Source organism: Delphinus delphis, chromosome 18 (assembly GCF_949987515.2).
Source record: "Delphinus delphis chromosome 18, mDelDel1.2, whole genome shotgun sequence".
Lineage (NCBI taxonomy): Eukaryota > Metazoa > Chordata > Mammalia > Artiodactyla > Delphinidae > Delphinus > Delphinus delphis.
In genome coordinates, this window is record NC_082700.1 from 48,985,431 (window position 1) to 49,005,436 (window position 20,006).

General features: G+C 39.9%; 1 protein-coding gene across 5 annotated transcripts in view; it reads left to right on the forward strand.

Annotated features, from left to right (window-relative positions):
* Positions 1-1,851: 1,851 nt before the first annotated feature.
* The window catches only part of LMO7 (LIM domain 7), a 121,684-nt gene continuing 103,529 nt past the window's right edge, over positions 1,852-20,006 (forward strand). For 2 of the 5 annotated variants that reach the window (XM_059995636.1, XM_059995637.1), the window contains exon 1: positions 1,852-1,875. The gene's annotated coding sequence lies outside the window, so the exon portion shown is untranslated. The remainder of the gene's footprint in view (positions 1,876-20,006) is intronic. The other 3 variants (XM_059995641.1, XM_059995640.1, XM_059995638.1) reach the window with 2 other exon arrangements.

Sequence of the window (20,006 nt, forward strand, 5' to 3'; positions counted from 1 at the left end):
CGCGCAGGCTCACGGGCCCAGGCGCTCCGTGGCATGTGGGATCCTCCCGGACCGGGGCACGAACCCGTGTCCCCTGCATCGGCAGGCGGACTCTCAACCACTGCGCCACCAGGGAAACCCCTATGTCTAACTTTTAATATCACAGAAAGATTACATTTTAAGGTTCAAGTTCCGTAGGAAAGTCACTGTCAAACTAGTGGTCAACAACTGCTATGAATTTCTTGGTTGACGCTATGTTAGAATTATGTTTCTGTTAAGTAATGTTTCAGTTATTTGTACTATGCGTTGCAAGAAGCCACCAGTAATAGAATTCAAGAAATACTTGCTTAATAGGGAACAACTAGAACAATTAAATTGGAAATGTCATTTCTTATAAACCTGCTCAATTCTTTGCTAGCTCTTCAGCTAGTGATTAAAGAAAAATATTGTGACCATGAGGGAGAAAGCCTTCCTTCCTACGTGATTTTCAGTGCACAAATAAGAAATTAGGAGTCAAAGAGTAACAGTTCTTGGAAATGCTTAAAGTCGAGGGGTGGTTCTGTCATCTATGTTATCTAAAGATCTTTGTGTGAAGAAACTATGAAAACAGAAAAACAGCTTTTGTTCACCAGACTAAATCTTCATAAGCCACTGTTTGGTAATTTTGAATCCTGTTAACAACATTCTGAAGCTTATTAAGTTGAGACTTTTGTCTTCTTTATTTTTAGCACACTCAAGTGTATATATAAATCTCTGGAATGTTGAAGGAGTGACATTCCACAAGTGTCAGATTTTTTTTTTTTTTCTGTTGCCCATTGTGAAGGGGAGACCAGTAAATTAAGAATGTTTGATTCTTTCTCCTACATTTGCTTTCCTTTTAGAACTCTGCTACAGAATAAAGAATTGTTTTTTTGTGGAAGCATTACTGAATAGGAAAATCATTGTTTCAAATTATAGTTTTCTGGCAGTGATTAATGATTAATTAATGAGGCTAGCTTTACTAGAAAAACATTATTATAATATTAAATTTCTACATGGCTTGGCACTATTATCAGTGCACAGCAACAAAAATATAGAATTCACCATAATCTAGATTTAGAACCAAAAATTGTACTCAAGTTTCAGGTGTCAAAGCTGGGCTCTAAAAGTGTTTTAGAATCTAGAGACTTACAAATATCCTTGCAGATTCTGTAATAGCAACATAAACTTTTGTTCAGTGTTAGATTCTGAAGTGACTGTTAGCCTATTTTGGGGAGTTCCGGTGCATTTAAATTTTTACCCAGTCATTCCGCAGTGATAACAAAGCAATCATAGAGTTGAATGAGTTACCAATGGGAAATAGTTGTTATTTGGATGAGTTCCACTGCACCCTTTACATATGGCAAAGAAAAAAATATGGTTTGAATCTACCTTTTTAAAACATGGATCAGTTTGAGAAAAAAAAATCAGTAAAAATGATTAAGAAAAAAGTATTCTTAGGTTGAAGAGAACTATATTACAATGAAAGAGATTCTTAAACTAACTGTTGAAACAGAATCAAATATTACCTTACTTTAACAAATGTGGAACTATTTTTAAAGGACATGTCTTTGAATGTAGAAGTGTGTCTGTATGTTCTAAGAGGCCCGTGTCACTGTTGTTGGCATTGCTGGTCTCTGTTTCTTGACTTATTTTCTTAGTTGTTTGCTTTCTGTTGTGCTCTTGGACCTGAAGAAAATATTGGGGTGGATGAATGACATGTATGATTTTTGAGGATGTTAAAAAGAACACTAAACTAATATTGGCATTCTTGTAACTGCATACGTTGTTTCTTTATTTACTTTCAGTTTGATTAATAAGCTTAAACCTGGTGTCATTAAGAAGATAAATAGACTGTCCACACCAATAGCAGGTTTGGTAAGTAATAAATTATCTTCAAAATTATACTTGTTTCTGAAATGTAAAAAGATGGGCATAAACACGTTCTCTTATCTGGAATTATCATAGATATTAGGTTTGGGGTCTTTTTTTCTCAAGAAAAGTATTTCTTGTGATCTTGTCCTTATATCTTTAGTTCCTCCTTCTGTTTCCATTCTGCCTGGAGGCTTTTATTCTATTTATTTAATTTTTTGTTTGTTTTGCTTCTTGTGCCCTCAAACTGCCTATATCCCCCCTTTTGGCCCATTTCTTCCACAAATTGCATTTGTTTAGGATCACGGTCTTTCCGAAACTCAGCCCTCCGTGTATTGGTTGCTAGTTGACCACAGTTTATGGAAACTGGCCAAAGCTGATGAGTTGTTACATTTCAGGTGCTTCGTGCTTATACATTGCCCTTGCTCAGCATGCAGGTTTTGGAGTGTATTTGCAACATACTTAAGACCTGTCACCTCTTTTGGTTTCCTACCAACATCCTGTGTGATGTTGGGCAAGTCTCTGTCTTCTACTTTGCCTCAGTAACCTTTTCCATAAGATGACTATGGATGACTCTCTAGATTCATTCTAGCTTTAAATCCGGAGTTTTGTGTATGAAAAACACCCCATACTATCATTATATAGATTCTCTGCTGTATCAAGACCCTAGAGAGATCAATAATAATGTGGGACCATATCTTTGGAAATAAATAATTTATAATTACAAATGATGGATAATTTTCAAAATGTTAGCATTCCCAGGGCTCCCCTGGTGGCGTAGTGGTTGAGAGTCCGCCTGCCGATGCGGGGGACACGGTTCGTGCCCCGGTCTGGGAAGATCCCACATGCCGCAGAGTGGCTGGGCCTGTGAGCCATGGCCGCTGAACCTGCGCGTCCGGAGCCTGTGCTCCGCAACGGGAGAGGCCACAGCAGTGAGAGGCCCGTGTACCGCAAAAAAAAAAAAAAAGTGTTAGCATTCCCTAAGAATCAAGGCTGATGATGGGAGTCAGGTAAAAAATTAATTTTACAAAACACTCAAGTTTAAGACAGCTAATAACTGGAATGTAAATAAAATATTGTTAATATTTTATCTTTGGAATAGTCAAGCTGCTTATAATACATTCAGGAACCTTCTGTTTGGCCATGCATGTGTTTGCAGGTATTAAAGGCATGACGGATTAAAGGTAGCAGTACTAAAATTTCTGGGTTTGCAGCTGGCATGAAGATGTCATCAGAATTTTGACAGGAATAAGTTGGTGGCAGAGTGTTTATTATTAGAAAATACCTGTCTAGGAGAGAAGGAAAGAAGAGTTTTTACAGTTGTCTCTTTGAAAGATCAGAAAATTACTATTTTCTTTTGAAATATAGAATGCAGTGGACCCTTGAGCAAAGCGAGAGTTAGGAGCACCAACCTCCTGCGCACTTGAAAATCTGTGTGTAACTTCTGACTCCCCCCCCAAACTTAACTGCTAATAGCTTACTATTGACCAGAAGCCTTATTGATAACATAAATAGTCGATTAACCCATATTTTGTATGTTATATGTATTATCAATATATACTGTATTGTTATAATAAAGTAAGTTAGATAAAAGAAAGTGTTAAGAAAATCCTAAGGAAGAGAAAATACATTTACAGTACTGTACTGTATTTATTGAAACCATAAGTTTACATTGTCTGTTTACAAGATGAATCATCTGTCTGTCAATACCAACATCAATATTGTCTCATATGATACAAAACACTATAGCTGTTATACATATTACTGATATTAGTCATAAAATTGAAAAGGTAATGTGAAAAAGAAATTCATATTTATTTAAAGGTATAATGATTCATGCATTGTTAACAAAGAAACAACACTATGATTGCTTCATGGTTACCAAGCCTATACACTAATAAATGAACCATTATATGATTTTTGTGGCGTACAGTATTACAGTCATATTTATAATACAGTATTAGAAACATTGTTACATTGAAAAACCCACTTACCCGTGATGATAGTCCGATATGCAGTTTCTCCAATCATGAGAGAGAGAGAGGCATATTGTACTGTAATGTAATTCCTTGAAAGCAAAGTTATAAAACAGTAAGAAAACTAACAAATAATTTTATATTAAATATCACTCACCTTATGCCTGTGTAAAGGTTATCTACATATATTTTATGCATTCACGATATATACTAACTTTTTCTTAATTTTTTCGATATTTCTAGGCTACATGGTTCATCTGTGAGTTTTTTCAAATTGTCACAAATCTCCAAAAAATTTTCCAATATATTTCTTGAAAAAATATCTACGTATAAAGGGACCTGTGCAGTTCAAACTTTTGTTGTTCAAGGGTCAACTGTCTATATATAAAGTTCCAGAGCAGTTGGGCTCAAATATTAATTCCTTCCTTCTTACCAAGTTACATCTGTTCTATTTCTGTCATGACTAAGCAACTGACATGATATTTTCATTGGTCTCAAACTTGGTTGGGTAAAAAACTTTCATATATATGCATGTATTGCAATGTATATATATGTATGAATTACTTCTAGCAATATAGGAGTCAGAGGTGTTATTTAAGGAATAAAGTTAAAGAACTTTTGTTTTTGAAGTCTTCCTAGGAAGAAACATTCAATTTAATAGAATAAATATGTTTTATATGAAAATAACTTTTACGAAATAACTTCTGTGACAATGAAAAGTATGAATTGTATGGAAAGTACTCTGTTTTTTCAGATGGCTTGAGTTATTCTCAGTGTTATAGGTTGAATTGTGTCCTGCCCCTCAAAAAAATGATACAATGCAGGCATACCTCAATTTATTGTGCTTCGCTTTAGTGTACTTTGCAGATACTGCATTTTTTATAAATTGAAGGTTTGTGGCAACCCTGCATCGAACAAGTTTTATCAGTGCCATTTTTCTAACAGCATTTTTTCACCCCATGTCTCTGGGTCATATTTGGGTAATTCTTGCAGTATTTCAAACTTTTTCATTATTATTATATTCGTTGTGGTGATCCATGACCAGTGTTCTCTGATGTCACTTCTATGACTCTCTGAAGGCTCAGATGATGGTTAGTATGTTTTAGCAATACAGTATTTGTTAATTAAGGTATGTGTGTTGCTTCATTAGACATAATGCTACTGCACACTTGATAGACTACAGTTAGTATAAACATAACTTTTATATGCACTGGGAGACAAAAAAAATTCATGTGACTTGCTTTATGGCGGTGGTCTGGAACCCAACCCACAATATCTCTGAGGTATGCCTATATACCGAAGTCCTAAACTGCAGTACCTCAGAATGTGATCTTATTTGGGAAGAGGGTTGTCACATGGAGTATGGGAACAGAGGCCATAATGGAGTAGGGTAGGCACCCTAATCTAATATGATTGGCATCCTTATAAGAAGATGGCCTTATGAAGGCAGGTACACACAGGAAGAAAGCCATGTGACAACTGAGAATTGGCGTGATGCGTCCACAGGCCAAGGAGGAGCAGAGATTGCCAGCAAACCACCAGAAACTGGAAGAGGCAAGGAAGGATTCTTCTACAGGTTTCATGGGAGCATGGCTTTGGGCATACCTTGATGTTGGACTTCTTGTCTCCAGAACTGTGAGACAATACATCTCTGTTGCTTTAAGCCACTTGGTTTGTGGTACTTTGTCATGGCAGCCCTCGGAAACTAATACAGATAGGTAAATGTTTCAGTTAATACTTGCCTTTTAAAAAACTTTTTATTTTGAAATGTAGATTCAGAGGAAGTTGCAAAAAAAGCAGTACACGGAGTTCCTCTGTGCCTTTCACCCCAGTTTCCCGCATTGTAACATCTCGTATAACTCTGGTACAATATTGAAACCAGGAATTCACACTGGTACATTCAAAGACTTTAATCAGATCCACCAGTTTTACATGTAGTTAATGGTAACAAAGAGCAAAGATGCTTTCAAGCTACGTGAGGTGAAGAGTGTTTTATTGTAAGGATTTTCCAGAGGACTCTCGTTAATCTAGTGCTCAGGCATAAACATGGCAGCTGGGTTCAACATGACTACTTTTTTCTGTCCCATTTCTAACAGGAAATGGCATCCCTTAGTTGCGTTTCCCAAGAGAGGAATCTGAATGGATCAGATTACATTTTCTTTTTTTTTTTTTGTTAAATTGGAGTATAGTTGATTTACAGTGTTGTGTAATGTTGTGTTAGTTTCAGCTGTACAGCAAAGTGCATCAGTTATACGTACACATACATCCACTCCTTTTCAGATTCTTTTCCCATATAGGTTGTTACAGAATATTGAGTAGAGTTCCCTGTGCTATACAGTAGGTCCCTATTAGTTATCTATTTTATATATAGTAGGGTATATATGATAATCCCAATCTCCTAATTTATCCCTTCCCCCCAGGTTTCCCCTTTGCTAACCATAAGTTTGATTTCGAGATCTGTGAGTCTGAGATTACCTTTTTCTTTCCAGGCTACAGATCTCGTGGGTCAGTGGCCAGCTAGTAGGTGAGTTCCTTAAGGGAGAGAGTGGTCTTGGCTGACTGGGCTGTGGTCAGGAGTATTCATTTCCTTTAGTTTGTTCAGTTCTGGTGTGTGAGTTGAAGTTGTTTCATGAATGAAGTTTGTTTGGGGGTAGATACCAAGTTAGGTCAAATACAGCAGTAATTACACAATTTCTGTGTAAGGGTTTGTTAAGCTATGTGAGTGTAATGCTCCAAGCCCCCTCTTGCATTCCTCTCTTTTTTACTCTCTTCTTCAGTTATGACTTTTATCTGTTTCATGTCCACTCCCATGTGTATTTAGCTTTGAAGCCAAGGCTGTGGATTTACCCATGGCAGATGGACCTGTGTGAAACACTTGGAATATCCCCTGAGCAATGACAACACAGAGGGAGATGTTAAGATGATTCAGAAGTATATTGAATGCTTTGCTTAAAACATTCATATGATTATATGATTACTTTTTTCTTTAGGAAGGCAGTAATCATGTTCTCATAGGTCTTCTAGAGATACAGCTTTCCTTGCTTGATTGAGTTTTGTAAAGAAATACATTTTCCCCTATCCTTTAAATTCTTTTTGTTCTTTATAAAGCCATGCTTAAAAATTCTAACGCAAGAGTTTGAGTCTTCCAAAAATTAGCTGGTGTTAAATGTGGGTATGTTCAAATCACTGAAACTCAAAACCAAAACTTTGAGAATTAAAAAACTCAACCTCAAAACAAACCCCTGAGAAACAGGCAAGATATTCTGATGGTGAAAAGAGCCGTTGAACCAGAATATTATTTACCATCTGCATTAATGTGCATGAGATACAATATGTGTAGAAAACATCAAGGAAGTTATTAACCGTAAGACTTATAGTCATCTTGGACCCCTAATGGTCTATTTGTATTTTCTAAAGCAAGGTTTCTCAACCTTGGCACTATTGACATTTTGGACTGGATAATTCTTTGTTGCGGGAGTCTGTCCTGTGCATTGTAGAACGTTGAGGAGCATCCCTGGCCTCTACTCAATAGATGCAAGTAGCACTGTGCCCTCCATCCCCGCCTTGTGACAACTAAAAATGTCTCCTGACATTGCCAATAACCCCTATGGCATAAAATCATCCCTGGTTGAGAACCACTGAGCTAAAGAATCAAGAAAGTAAACCCTACCCTTTTATATGGACTAGTTTGCTGACTGACTACAGATTTCATTGTTCTCATGCTTGGCATTTCAATTGCGATTTCCCTTTGAAAAGCAATGGTATCCTAGAAAATTTAGTTTGAATCATTTGTTTGTTTGAATGTTTGTGTCTGTCAGTGGGCTTAGTAGAAAAATCCTTGGTATATCCGGACTTGCATGAAAAATATGGGCTCAATTTGAACATCTTTGCTCTAAAGTGTTATTCTTTCAGATTCCTTTAAGAGTGGAATGTGTAAGGTTGACTACAGAGGCTGGGAAAGTTGTCTCCTCATTCAGGAATGCTGTAGAATGTAGGAAATGGGCAAAGGTGCCAGCTAGCTTAAGCTGTTAGATGTGTCATTTTCTCCTGCCTTCATAATGGTTATTTTAAGAAATAAAGCAAGTCTATGGGTCTGCCATTTTTCAGAAGGTTATTAGTGGTCAGTGTTCTTGTACCTGTGTAAAATTACTGCTGATTCATTCATCTTCACTCACCTATACACTTGGGTGTCAGCAAAGTAGTGCAACCTAGTCTATGCCAAGGTCACTGTTGAAACATCTAGTTGTTCCCTTCCGCTGTAGTAGAAAATTCACCTGAGGAATCAGCTATAAAATTTAAATATTCTGATACAGGTTTTATCATGTACTTTTCTGAAAACTACTCTTAAGCAATGACTATATTTATCCCATTAAAAATTTTTTTTTAGTAAAATAAGCCCAGGGGTTGGGAGAGGGGAGGTTTGTGAAACGCTGAGTTTGCGAGTTCTTTCTACAAGTAAAATCAAAATGTGAGACCTCAAGACAGACTGTTTTCAGGAGAAAAAAACTTTTTTCTGTTTCCTTTCTCTTCCAAGTTGAAATAATGTAAGAAGTACAAATATAATTACTAGTTTCATTCAAGGGTGGTACTTTTCTGGGTAAGAGGCAGGAATGAATTTTGTATGGTTGAAGAGAAAGTACTCAAGGAATATTAGAATGTGGCTTGGATGAACAGCCAGTATGAATATATGCCTTGCTTGAAAGAGTGGTGATTGAGAGTTGCTCTGTACTAGGTCAAACCCAATGTGTGTCTCAGAGGGAATATCTCTCTCGTTGGTAATAAGCAAGATGCATTTGTGAAAATATTTGGATGTTAATATATGCAAAACACTGATAACAAGCTGCGGCATGAGAAGAGAGGGGAAAATGGTGTACAGCTAGTTTAAAATAACCATTTAATGGTAAGATCAGTAGTGTCTATTTTCTGGTCTTTTTTTTTTTTTTTTTTGCGGTACGCGGGCCTCTCACTGTTGCGGCCTCTCCCGTTGCGGAGCACAGGCTCCGGACGCGCAGGCTCAGCGGCCATGGCTCACGGGCCCAGCCGCTCCGCGGCATGTGGGATCTTCCCAGACCGGGGCACGAACCCGTGTCCCCTGCATCAGCAGGTGGACTCTCAACCACTGCGCCACCAGGGAAGCCCTATTTTCTGGTCTTGAATTTTATTGCTGACTTCGTAGATTTGTTGAAGGAGATCTTCCACCTAGTAAATTTGGGAGAGGCTTCCACCAAGCAAATTCTTTTTGATTCACTCATCCTTGCCAATTCGATTATTTAGCCAATAAGAGCAGGATTTTCGTACTGAGCTGATTCTGACTGCCCTGCCCCCCATCTTTAGATGGATGGGGGTCAACATGGAGGTCCCCTCCCATAACCCTACTCTTGCCTCAACTCTTAGTTTTCATGTTCTTTATTTCCTCACAGTCGATAAATAACAAAGGCTAAATGTTTCTATAAATTACCATTTCTCACCTCTTACTGTATTGGAATAATTTCATATATGTTGGGTCAGACCTTGGAGTTTTGAGTTAAAAGATTTTTTTCTTTTCTTTCATTTCCTAATGAGACAGTGAAGGTTAAACTATATCAATACACTTGATTAAAACTGCTCCATCTTGGTCTCATGATTAAAACTCTATTAAAGAAATGTTTTTATTACAAGGGGAAGGTGAACCACTGTTACAAGCTGTGTAACACTAACATTTAAACTATTCTTATTTTACTAGCATGCCAATCTCATTATTTTCTTTGAAAACAAAACACCAATAACACAAATACGGAGTACTTTTTCTTACTTCTTAATAAAGACATAGAAGAGTACTATAATGTTACCATTTTTAGTGTACTATTGCACTGGTGTAAGAAATCATAGCATAAAAGTTAGCCAGTACTATAAAAAAAGATCACTTTGTGCATTTGAAATGACATTTTCCATGGTTGTATTTTAATGTAAATAACTTTTTTCTAATGTATCTTTTATTGGAATTTCTGTGGATCACCATCTGTACTTTGAAATGGTTTGGGGTTATCCAGTAATCAAGTCTGAGGAAACAGACTGATGTGCATTGGATGTCTTCAAGGTAACAAATATTAGATATTAAATATCCAAATGCCTTAATACCTCCATGTAAATGGCATATAAATAAGTCAATGATGACTGAGTTATTTATATAAAGTATTTTTAGGAGAGCTCCTCAAGTTTTCTTGTCACCCTATTTTTCTCCAACTCTCAACTGAAATTAAGTATCACCAAGAGTAGAAACTTAGTGTCAACATTGAAATTGGTTACAATGCCCTTATAATGATGCAGCACTGTAAATCAGGAAACTCCGGTTTTATTTCTAGCCATAATCTCTTAGTCATGGCATTGGCACAAGTTTAGGAACACTTCCCTATGGTTTCAAAACTTACTCGTTTTTAAATCTAAGATGAACATTTATGTGCCAACTTTCAGCCTTGAGGGCAACTTTTTTCAAAACATTAATGAGGGCTTCCCTGGTGGCGCAGTGGTTGAGAGTCCACCTGCGGATGCAGGGGACACGGGTTTGTGCTCCGGTCTGGGAAGATCCCACATGCCTCGGAGCGGCTGGGCCCGTGGGCCATGGCCGCTGGGCCTGCGCGTCCGGAGCCTGTGCTCCGCGGCGGGAGAGGCCACAACAGTGAGAGGCCCGCGTACCACAAAAAAAAAAAAAAAAAAAAAAAAAATTGATTCAGAGTAAGATTATGTCATACATGACAGTTTTATTCAGATACAAAGACACTTTGAACAATCTCTCTTTAGGCATCTTTTTAATGTAGAAATTGGAAATGGAAGAGCAGATGACGTTAATATGAAATAGAACCCAGGTGTAAGACTGGTGTCAGGGCATTGGTTGCTTGATGGGGTTTAGGCCCATGACTATCCCTCCTTTCCTAAAAATACTGAACACCTACTCTGTGCCAGGTACTGTTCTAAGAACTTGGGACACAACCACAAGTAAGGCAGAGAACGTTGCTCCCTAATGGAACATAGGCAGTAAGTCGATAATAACCTGTCAGGTGCCAATGATTACTGTGAAGAATCTATAATACCTTGCCAATTACCTTAATTATACTGAAAAAATAAAGTGAATGGGTAGAGAATGATTGAGTGCATGCATGAGAAGTGTTACGGAGAAGGAGCTCAGGAGCATCTTATTTCAGGGGCTGGCGTTTGATCAGGGACCTGAGTGAAAGGAGGGAGTGGGAAGATATGAGGATGGGTGGGAGTTTTCCATAGAGAAGGAAAAGAGGGGTGGGGTCAAGGCAGGATCAAACCGGACCATTAAGGAGGACTCTGCGTCTGGAACTGAGTGAGGCAAAGAGGTAGGCCAGCAAGGTTGTATAGGGCTTTGTGGGCTTTGGTGAGTAGATTGCATTTTACCCTAAGCCACTGGGGATGAGAAGCCGTTGGGGACTTTTGAGAGTAATTTAATTTGTTGTTAGAAATTATTGGTTGTCTGTGATAAAGGATGCACGTATTTGTGAATACACTGAAACCCATTGATTTGTGCCCTTTGGATGAATTGTATAGTATGTGCATTAATGTCTCAATAAAACTTAAAAAGAGGTCATAGATTGGTGTTTGAAGAGTGGACTGAAGGAAACTGAGAAGCAGGAAAGTCAGTTAAGGAACAGCTTCAGTAATTGTGATGATTCATTTTATGTGTCAACCTGTGCTATGGGGTGTCCAGATATTTGGTCAGACATTATTATATTATCCTAGGTGTGTCTGTGAGGGTGTTTTGGATGAGATTAACATTTGAATTGGTAGACTGAGTAAAGCAGATTGCCCTTTCTATTGAGAGTGGGCCTCATCTAATCAGTTGAAGGCCTGCCTAGAACAAAAAGTTCAACCCTCCTGTGAGTAAGAGGAAGCTACTCCTGCCTCAGTGCATGAGCTAGGACATTGGTCTTTTCCTGCCTTCAGACAGACCAGAACTGAAACATTGGCTCTTCTTGAGTTTCAAGGCTGCTAGCTTTTGAACTTGTAGTTATACCATCCCACTGACTCTCCTGGTTCTCAGGCTCTGCCCACGAACTGGAACTATGCCATCAGCTCTCCTGGGTGTCCAGCTTATAGATGGGCAGATTGTGGGACTTAGCCTCCATAACTGTGGACTTAGCCTCCATGATTGTATGAGTCAATTCCTTTTTATAAATCTCCTTCATATATGTATCCTGTTGGTTCTGTTTTTGACTAATACAGTAGTTCAGGCAAGAGAATGTGGTGGCAATATTGGGAATGGTGAGAAGCTGTCAGAGTTTCCAAATGTTTTGATGGAAAAAGTGTGTAGGATTTACTTATGGGTTGATAGAGAAGCCAGGGTTTTTGTATTAGTAGTTTATTGACATAATACATATGGAGCAGAGGGTTGGTGGAGGGGAGGGGAGAATCAAGAGACCCTGTGGAGGATGAGGCAATTTGCATAGGTGGCAGATTTGCAAATGTCCAAAAAAGTGGTCAGTGTTGATTTTAGATGTTATTCCCTAACAACATCATGGAAAAGATGATTAAAGGGATGGTTTGTGATTATTTAACAAGAAGGAAAATAATCACTAGAAGCCAGCCTTGTCCACCACAAACAAATGCTCTAAAGCAACAGATCACTGGGCTGGTCCCATGGAGAGTCCAGGAGACCTACTAGAGGTCATGAAATGGCCCACAATGGATTTTGCTTGACTCACACAGGTTTTGCTTGTCTTCAAAATTTAAATCAACATTTGCATACCCTCATATTTTAGATAAAATCTTCATCTCTAGCTTTGCAATGAATCTGGTAACAGCAGGCCTGTATTCCCCCAACCATTATATGGGGTGTCCCATAGACAGGATGGGAGCCTCTGGTTTCTTTGTTCTCTTTTGCCATCTCTTTGACATTATGCCCGTTTTATTCATTTGTATTTGATTTATTCATATGACCATCCTTGGCCTTTTAGGCATCTGTCTTAATTCCTGTAATGTGTCTGTTGTTGTAGCCTTGGTAGTTGAGATGGAAAAGCGGACCAGAATAATGTCTGTAGGCGAAATCTTAAATAATTGAGAAAAAATGCTCAGTTTTAAGGACCTGAATGTAAATCCATGTAAACTTGGAGAGAGGTTTCTGGCAGTTTGCCTTAGGGCTTGTACTTGCCCTAATTTTATTAAAAAAAAAAAAAGGTGGGATGAAAACATGGGAAATTTACCTAGTCTAGTTTATAGATGTTGGAGCAATCACGCATAGCTCATGTACTGGATATCAAAAACTGAAACTAAAAACGATCCGAATGGGCCTCAGTCTCCAAAAGGATATTCATCAGGAATATATTTCTACTGTATTCTACTGAAAAAAAATCAATCACATGAATTCTGTGATTTTATATTGGCTACAAATGGAATCATGCATTTTATGCCTTTTTCTGTGATACCTCACTAATAGCATCACATGACATTCAATTCAGATTCTTTATATCCACCTTATTTTTATTCTAAATTTGACTAGCTTCCTGGTCTGTTAAAACTAACAGGTCTTCTTCCTATGAACTGTGATGTCAATTCATAGGAGGTGACTACGCCACTGTATGTGAGCTCAGCTGACGGTATAATATAGATGCCACAATACGAAGTACCTGTGGTCTGCAACAAGAGAAGTTGGGTAAATTCTCTCCATTTACTGATTACTTACTATATGCTAGAAACTGTGCCAATCACATATCTATTTCCTCATTCCATCCTCACAATCACCCCATTATCCTCATTTTACGAGATGACCATTATTAATTACCTTTACAGTGATGGTTTTTTGTGATAATTAACCACACTTGGAGTCCTGTCTTGAGTTACAGATGCTTCACTCTGAGAAGGCAATAGCACACAGGAACCTGTCTTTTTTTTTTTTTTTTTTTGCGGTACGCAGGCCTCTCACTGTTGCGGCCTCTCCCGTTGCGGAGCACAGGCTCCCGATGCGCAGGCTCAGCGGCCATGGCTCATGGGCCCAGCCGCTCCGCGGCATGTGGGATCTTCCCGGACCGGGGCACGAACCTGTGTCCCCTGCATCGGCAGGCGGACTCTCAACCACTGCGCCACCAGGGAAGCCCCAGGAACCTGTTTTTAAGGAGGCTTGGTAGCTGTAGGCAGAACATCTCCCAAAGATGTTCACACTCTAGCCCATTGAACCTGTGGATATGTTGCAAGGCAAGGGGGGCTTAGGTTGCAGGTGGAATTCGGGTTGGAGGAGAGGAGCCTGGATTAGCCAGGGGGGCCCAATATAATCACAAGGGTCCTGATAAGTGGAAGAGGGAGCGAGAACCAGATAGATGGTAGTGGAACAGAGACTCAGCCCGATGCTGCTGGTTTTGAAGATGGAGCGAAAGAAGCCTCAGGAAGGAAAAGAAAATCGATTTTCTTCCAGAGCCTCCAGAAGGAATAAAGCCCTGCCGACGCCTTGATTTTAGCCTAGCGAGACTGATTTTGAACTTCTAACCTCCAGAACTGTAAAATCATAAACTTATCTTGTGTTAAGCCACTAAACTGTAATTTGTGACAGCAGAAATGGGAAATTAATACAGTGGTTAAGAGCACACACTTGAGTTGAACTGTTTGGTTTGAATCCTAGCTTCACTACTTACTGGGTGACCTTAGGCAAGTCACATACCTCTTAGGCCTCAGTTTCACCGTGTGTAAAATGGGAACAGTTAGACTTTGTAAGCTTCTTTTCATGGGAAGTTGAGATTATTGGGAAAATTAGCTATTCTATGGAGAGCCAGTTGGGATAATAAGAGAATGGAAAAATGTCACATGAGCGACCAGAGATGTTGAGGAAACCAGGAGAAGCTGTGAGGTGGGGGAAACACATGGAGTGTACGAAGTAGGAAAGCTCAGGGGCTCTCCTGTGGGAGAAAGATGAGATTCATTTTGCATTAAGTAGGCAGGGATAGGATCAATATTTTATAATTACAGTGAGAAGTCTTTGGACTTTTTTTTTTTTTTTTAATTAATTTATTTATTTTTGGCTGTGTTGGGTCTTTGTTTCTGTGCAAGGGCTCTCTCTAGTTGCGGGGAGCGGGGCCCACTCTTTATCGCGGTGCGCGGGCCTCTCACTATCGCAGCCTCTCTTATTGTGGAACACAGGCTCCAGACACGCAGGCTCAGTAGTTGTGGCGCACGGGCCTAGTTGCTCTGCGGCATGTGGGATCCTCCCAGACCAGGGCTCGAACCCGTGTCCCCTGCATTAGCAGGCAGATTCTCAACCACTGCACCACCAGGGAAGCCCCTTTGGACTTTTTTGACATAGAAATGACTAAAAGTGAGTCAGCCTCATAAAGCAAGGAGTCCCTGGGGTTGGAAAGACTTACAAAAGGGCTGATGATCCAGACGTATTACCTGTAAAAGAGTCTCTGAAGGGGGTGGGGTGGGGGCACTGAAGGGACACGAATTCCCAACCATCTCCAAAGTTTTACTGTGTAGTTTTCCTTCATTAAACATGCTTTATTGATTCATAAGACATGCATTTTAGCATCATTATGACACGTTGATCTAAGCAATTACATGTTTCACTTTGGAACATACAACATGGATAATTTGAGGACAGAACTTTGTTTTCTTTTCTTCCCATTTTGTCCCGTCCCCCCACCTCTGGCAACCAACCAATCTGTTCTCTGACAGAACTTCTTAAGAATCTATGTTGGCACCTTTTTTTTCTTTTTTTAACAGAGTAGGTAAGTTTTAGAATTACTTCCTTTCTGATGTAAAGTTTAATAGAAATAATATGTAAGACCGTACCTGACTTCATGCTGCAGTTTGACAAAGGCTGTTATGGCTCCTGTGTAGTTAATTGTAACCCGAGTTGATTAAGCATGTCAGTAACTAGCCTTTTTTTGTTGTTGTTGTTTTTAACATCTTTATTGGAGTATAATTGCTTTACAATGTTGTGTTAGTTTCTGCTGTATCACTAAGTGAATCAGCTATACGTATACATATATCCCCATATCTCCTCCCCCTTGCGTCTCCCTCCCACCCTCCCTATCCCACCCCTCTAGGTGGTCACAAAGCACCGAGCTGAGCTCCCTGTGCTATGCAGCTGCTTCCCACTAGCTATCAGTTTTACATTTGATAGTGTATATATGTCCATGCCACTCTCTCACTTCGTCCTGGAGTGAGGTGGATGGACCTAGAGTCTGTCATACAGAGTGAAGTAAGTCAGAAAGAGGAAAAAAAAAAAAAAAGGTTCTGAAGAACCCAGGGGCAGGACAGGAAGAAGGAAGCAGGTGTAGAGAATAACTAGCCTTTTACGGGAGCACTCAGCCCTCCATCCCTCTGACCTGCTGCTGCCCTAACCTGCCAGCTCTCAGTCTCTCTCTCTTGGTCTGGCTTTGCTCTTGCCCCATTAGACAGTGCTGGGGCAAAATCAAACCACCAAGCTGCTGGCACAGTTATCATGTATAAGCCCCAGGCCCTCCGTGTCACCTGGCGATTCCTTTTAAGCATTTCTGGTTGGGTCCTATTTTCACATGTGACAGAACTTTACTGCTCTCCTTGTCCTCAATTCCTTTCTTACCGGCAAGTGACCGAGCCTTTTTCTTTGTAGAGAAGTAAGCACCCAAGGACAACTTAAAGACGAGCTGCTTATTTTCTTCACAAATAAGGATGGAAGTCGAATCTCTTGTGTGTTTACCTACATATTAGAATCACAGATTGTAGGTGTGCTACTTCACAGCTTACATTTATTAACTAAGCCGTAAAACAGGAAGAACTTTCCAAAACAAAAAGAGCTAGGGCTAGCTGATCAAAACTGCGACTAAGCTGCTTTCTTTTTCTTTTTCTTTTTTTTTTTTGCGGTACGCGGGGCCTCTCACTGCTGTGGCCTCTCCCGTTGCGGAGCACAGGCTCCGGACGCGCAGGCTCAGCGGCCATGGCTCACAGGCCTAGCCGCTCCGCGGCATGTGGGATCTTCCCGGACCGGGACACGAACCCGTGTCCCCTGCATTGGCGGGTGGATTCTCAACCACTGCGCCACCAGGGAAGCCCTAAGCTGCTTTCTTAATGGAAATGGTATACTTAAAAGGCAAATTTGGATATATTGTCATTGTTGCTTGGGAGTTGCTTTAAAATCATTTTGAATGACCACAATTAGTGTATCATAAGAATGGAATTCAATTCACTTTTAGTCATGGTCCAATGTGAGCTCTATAATACCTAGGTGTTTCGTGTTTACGCTAACGAGAAATACTGCTTTAGTTCATATTTGGAAAGAGTGTCCTTATTTTGTTATTTGTCAGAGAACTTGTCTACAAAGACTCTAATCACCTGCAGGAGTATCTTAGGATGCGCATTGTGATTCAGTAGGTCTGGGGTGGAGCTGCAGCTTCTGCATTTCTGACAGTTCCCAGGTGATGCCAGTGCTGATGGTGTGTGGACCACACGTTGAGTAGCAAGAGGCTAGGTCAGCTGTTCTCCAGTTTGATCCCCATCAGCATCGCCTGAGTGGCAGTACTGCGTGCCCCTTTGGTCATTCTGATGTGGCTGACAGGAGACTGTCACTCTAAAGCATGGACTTAGTTTCTCCGCCTCCAGCAGTGCTTACACCCTCTTGCTTGCTGGCACGTACCTGCTAACTTTCTGGCACTGTCAATTCCCGAGGCAGAGGAAATAGGGGCCATGTCATTAATAGAAAAGGAGTTGAGGTCACCAAGCCTCTTGGCCTTAGGATAAATTGACCGGCACCATCCTGTCCTCATGTTCAGAGGAATTGGATAACAGGCTCTTTTGAAAATGGAAGAATCTTGCTTAAAGTAGGCATAGAGCTGTACTGGGAAAAAAGGTCAGACTGAGCATGGGAAGATCGCTTGGTTCATTGATGGGAAACACTGCCAAGTGACGCCATTCTGGGAGCTTTGGTTTAAGATGTTGCTGGTATGGCCCTCAGGTCACAGGCCTGAGCACAGCTTCACTCTTCTTTAGAATTAGTTAGGATTTTCATCTTATTCAGGAATTCTGTAATAAATCTCTTTATTAGTCTTGTCTTTATTTAAAGAACCCATTTTTGTGTATGACAGCTCTTGACCCTGTACACTCAGGAAATTTCTGCAGAGGTGGGTCTAACTGGTTTGATCTTAAGAGCAGACAGTTCCCCATCTGTTGTGGCATTAAGGTTTCGTGATTCAAAGTATTCCCTCTACATGTTGGAAGTCATCACACTTGAAATTTTATCATTAATGATACTTAAAGGGGCTTCCCTGGTGGCGCAGTGGTTGAGAGTCCGCCTGCCTATGCAGGGGACAGGGGTTTGTGCCCCGGTCCGGGAAGATCCCACATACCGCGGAGCGGCTGGGCCCGTGAGCCATGGCCGCTGAGCCTGCGCATCCGGAGCCTGTGCTCCTCAACGGGAGAGGCCACAACAGTGAGAGGCCCACGTACTGCAAAAAAAGAAAAAAAAAAGATACTTAAATAACAAAAGGTCCTCTAAGTAAGAATAAAAGTGGCTTTGGGCAGGTGAGAGCCTAGGGAGGTGGAGTATACACTTTAATGAGGATTTAGACTTTGTGTAACAAAATGATTCAGCATGTAAGAGAAAATAGTTTGTTGAGAGTAATGCAATAACACATCATTGTATACATACGTGTCAATCCCGATATCCCAATTCATCACACCACCACCACCACCCCCTGCTGCTTTCCCCCCTTGGTGTCCATATGTTTGTTTCTTTATATCTGTGTCTCAATTTCTGCCCTGCAAACCAGTTCATCTGTACCATTTTTCTAGGTTCCACATATATGCGTTAATATACGATATTTGTTTTTCTCTTTCTGATTTACTTCACTCTGTATGACAGTCTCTAGGTCCATCCACGTCTCTACAAATGACCCAATTTCGTTCCTTTGTATGACTAATATTCCATTGTATATATGTACCACACCTTCTTTATCCATTCGTCTGTCAATGGGCATTTAGGTTGCTCCCATGACCTGGCTATTATAAATAGTGCTGCAATGAACATTGGGGTGCGTGTGTCTTTTTGAATTATGCTTTTCTCTGGGTATATGCCCAGTAGTGGGATTGCTGGGTCATATGGTAATTCTATTTTTAGTTTTCTAAGGAACCTCCATACTGTTCTCCATAGTGGCTGTATCAATTTACATTCCCACCAACAGTGCAAGAGGGTTCCCTTTTCTCCGCACCCTCTCCAGCATTTGTTGTTTGTAGATTTTCTGATGATGCCCATTCTAACTGGTGTGAGGTGATACCTCATTGTAGTTTTGATTTGCATTTCTCTAATAATTAGTGATGTTGAGCAGCTTTTCATGTGCTTCTTGGCCATCTGTATGTCTTCTTTGGAGAAATGTCTATTTAGGTCTTCTGCCCATTTTTGGATTGGGTTGTTTGAATATTGAGCTGCATGAGCTTTTTATATATTTTGGAGAGTAATCCTTTGTCCGTTGATTCGTTAAGCAAATATTTTCTCCCATTCTGAGGGTTGTCTTTTCGTCTTGTTTATGGTTTCCTTTGCTGTGCAAAAGCTTTGAGGTTTCATTAGGTCCCATTTGTTTATTTTTGTTTTTATTTCCATTACTCTAGGAGGTGGATCAAAAAATATCTTGCTGTGATTTATGTCAAATAGTGTTCTTCCTGTGTTTGACTCTAAGAGTTTTATAGTGTCCGGTCTTACCTTACATATAGGTCACTAATCCATTTTGAATTTATTTTTGTGTATGGTGTTAGGGAGTGTTCTAATTTCATTCTTTTACATGTAGCTGTCCAGTTTTCTCAGCACCACTTATTGAAGAGACTGTCTTTTCTCCATTGTATATCCTTGCCTCCTTTGTCATAGATTAGCTGACCATAGGTGCATGGGTTTATCTCTTGGCTTTCTGTCCTGTTCCATTGATCTATATTTCTGTTTTAGTGCCAGTACCATATTGTCTTGATTACTGTAGCTTTGTAATATAGTCTGAAGTCAGCGAGTCTGATTGCTCCAGCTCCACTTTTTTCCCTCAAGACTGCTTTGGCTATTTGGGGTCTTTCGTGTCGCCATACAGATTTTAACATTTTTTTGTTCTAGTTCTGTAAAAAATGCCATTGGTAATTTGATAGGGATTGCATTGAATCTGTAGATTGCTTTGGGTAGTATAGTCATTTTCACAATATTGATTCTTCCAATCCAAGAACATG